Here is a 3,665-nt window from a genome sequence, read left to right as displayed (position 1 = left end):
GAATTGTGTTTCTCTTGTGCTGACATCTTGCTCCACATTCCACTATCAGAGCTCAATGGAGGGTTCCTGGAGGTCCTGAATTTAACAGGGGAAGACAGATTTCCTTCCTGGAGCCTTTGTTTTGTTGCCAGAGACCACATTATTTCTCTGTGGAACAATTTAGGCCTCCAGTGAGCTCAATGACATTGTCAACATGGTTATTTCCGTTATCATTCTGCTAAATACCACACTTACACAATACACCCATCCAGTTCTTAATGGACTCCTCAAGCAGGAAAAGACAATGTGTACAGCTTAACTGTCTGAGGTGAACTTGCTGGACTAGCTAAACCTTTACAGCAAAGTCCACCTTAACCGTGGAGCTTCATTTGGGACATTTGAAGGGTGCAAACAAGCAAACTGGAGATCATTTATTTCTCAAAGACAAAGCAAACAGAGAGGGACCAGACCACGCGGAGGGAAACTTGATCAACCACATTATCCACAATGCAGGCATATGGACAGGACTGTACCTAAACATAGTCAGAAAAAGAGGATCCAATTGGCATTATTAAATCAACCCAACACAGATACAGGCACAGGGACACAACAAGGTTAAATTTTGTTCTGAGCAAGTGGTTTACATGCCTTTTTTATGTGTGTGTGCAAGTGTAATATCACATCGACCTTTTATTTTTAGTTTAATGCATTCCCAGTGTTACGGGTGGATGTAGCCGACACGATAACTTTGGAGTTTCAGTAGTTAAAGCTGCACTGAATCATCACTCAGCAGTGCAAGGGAAAACACTGATTGTGGCATCACTGATTGGCTGTAGCAAATGTCTCAATTAAAACAGGTTTAAATTTGGTTTTAAATTCTTTTTTCAAAGACCTCTATATTACACAAAGGCTGCAACTAACGATTATTTACCTACTAATATCTGCAAGTATTCCCCTAATCGATTAGTTGTTTTGTCTAAAAAAACGTCTGAAAATAATGAAAAATGCCTAGTTTCAATGACACTATTTCAAGGTTTAGTCAGGACCTTGTCATTGTAACACTGTTGACACATGGTTATATGTAACTTAGAAAAAACAATTTTAAACCAAATTAAACCAATTAATGCCAAAATCAGTGCTTACTGGGACGTTTGATGGTATAAACCAGTTTTCTGCCTGATGTGGTTCAATGTGAGTTTCTTTTAAAGGAATAGTCTGACATTTTGGGAAATTTGCTTATTCGCTTTCTGGTGGAGAGTTAAATGAGAAGATCAACACTACTCTCTTTGCATGTCTGTACACTAAATATAAAAGCTACCTCCAGCGGCCGGTTAGCTTAACTTAGCACAAAGACTGGAGACAGGGCGAAACAGCTGGCTGGACTCTCTGAGCAGTTGCAAGGCTCAAGGGACTTACCGCGACCAGCCGAAGAATAGTCTGGGACATAACTCGTGCTAAAACGGTGAATTGTTGTTTTTACACTCCGATTTTGTACCGATTAAACAAACAAGATGTAACATGTTAATTGGTGAGCTTTAGAGTTGCTGTTTGGGTTACTGTTTCTGTCTAACTTCACTAAGCTCTGCTAACCAGCTACTCTTCTCATCTAAGCGTATTAATCAACGTAAATTCCCTATTCCTTCAAGGTTCACATTTATTTTATTGTTACATTAACTATTATTTCAGACCAGTTATTGGTGTTCATTTAAATGCCAGAAAGGGGAAAGAAGAAAAAACAAAACAGAAAGTGTATCATACTGTTATGTTGGCTGGGATTTACGGATACGTGCAGCAGGGTACATATTCTTATTAAATCAACACTGGACCAAATATATAAACTCAGTTTACCCTGAATTTAATTTCACATCATTTAAACATTGAGAAGGAACAGAAAGACACTTGTAATTCTTAGCGATTAAACGTACCTTAAATTACTTACCATAATTTCCCGGATGGCTTGGTGTGCTCAATATTTATCCTTTTGCAGAAGCCCCATCTTAACTGTTTTCTCTCCCCTCTCTCAATATGAAGAAATTAATTTGTCTGATTGAGATACTGCTGTAGATGTAGGAAAAAAAATGATTTGATTGAGAACTTTTTTTAAAACTCTGAGTCCGTTTACACGCACACTAGTGTCCTGGTTACGATCGGGTTTCTGGAGTATCCCGGTTCTGTTTTGCGCGTGTAAACAGCTTATCCCGGTTTCACAGACCTGGGTAAGACTTCATCCCGGTTTCAGGTAACCTGGATATACTACCTGGAGTACTTGGATAGAAGCCGGGTTACTGAGGCATGTAAACACCTCATCCAGGTTTCTGAACCATCTCATTGTGACTTAGATGGTGAGAAATCAAGACATACCTGCAGGCAAAGGATCAGAAACCTGGATACTGTTACGATCACGGGATTTTCATGTTCCAGTAAACGCCATATCCCCAACACAATCGAAAACAGGATAAGGCTCACGACCAGGATACTAATACACATGTAAATGCACTCAACTATTAATCTGATTTGCAGTCCCGCATAACTTGCTCATGTATATTCCTGCTATGATGACAAAACAGATTATTTTTAAAATGTATTTGTCCAATAATCGTTACAGTCCTCTGTAGGGCAGTGAGGGTACTGTAAGTGCTTCGTTTGCTCACACTGTTTGCCTTCTTTTTACATGTTTCCAAAGAGTTTTGTGTGTGTCATTTTATTTTTACATGAATGTATCAGTAGGGGAAAAGGTGCGATTTTACACTTCTGTTGTCCATATAAGAAATGTGTGTGAATTAGAAACATTTCCAGTAAAAGCGACACACCCTTTTCCCCTTGGAAAGCTTTGATGATGAGACTCGATGGGAAATGATTCCAATGATATTCCGTTTCCACAGCTATACACTCTGCAGTCCTCTTTACTGAAGTTACCGAAATGCTGTTGCTAGACAGAAAAGATTGATCTGCAAAATTTATTCCAGGAATTAAAAAGTTCTCCCTGAGGCCCTTGTGTTTTTGAAATTTGATGATGAGGGTTATGTTTTATCCTGCGACGGCTTTGATTCTCTGACTTGCTGTATCATCAGCAGTGCTTTCTACTGAAGCACTTTTACATGTTCCCAAGTGGCCATCACGGAGTAGACAGTTCAGAAGTGTTAAAGCCTGTGTGGGAGGGTGTGGATGCAGACTCCTCTGTGTGCAGCTTCTCCAGATGCCAGCCAGCTGGTAGATCTGCTCTGCGGTACGACGCCTAGCCTAATCTCTACGCTCTGTGTTACCTTGCCTCCACTCTGAAGTATTGTCTTAAAGAAACGCAGCAGTCACATTCCGGGAAACACACTTCCTGCTTAGAGATAGAGGAGGACACTGATGCCACTCTCATGTCCGTACGATATGTGTGAAACTACAACCAGGAGCTGCTTTCCAGACTGGAAACAAACAGTGGCTCTCTCTGGAAGTAAAAAAAAATCCGCCTACTAGCACCTGTAAAACTCACTAATAAACACTTTATATCTTGTTTCTTTAAAGAGCCTGGGCAAGCAGTTTCCCCTTGTTTCCACTCGTAATGCGAACTTAAGCTAACAAGCTGCTGGCTGTAATTTCAAAATTAGTGTATAGACATGAGAGTGGTATCAATCTTACCATTTAACTCTCAGCAAGAAACTGAATAAGTGTTGAGTACAGCATTTCCCACAGTGTCA

This window comes from Xiphias gladius, chromosome 12 (assembly GCF_016859285.1).
Source record: "Xiphias gladius isolate SHS-SW01 ecotype Sanya breed wild chromosome 12, ASM1685928v1, whole genome shotgun sequence".
NCBI lineage: Eukaryota > Metazoa > Chordata > Actinopteri > Istiophoriformes > Xiphiidae > Xiphias > Xiphias gladius.
This window is presented reverse-complemented; position numbering follows the sequence as displayed.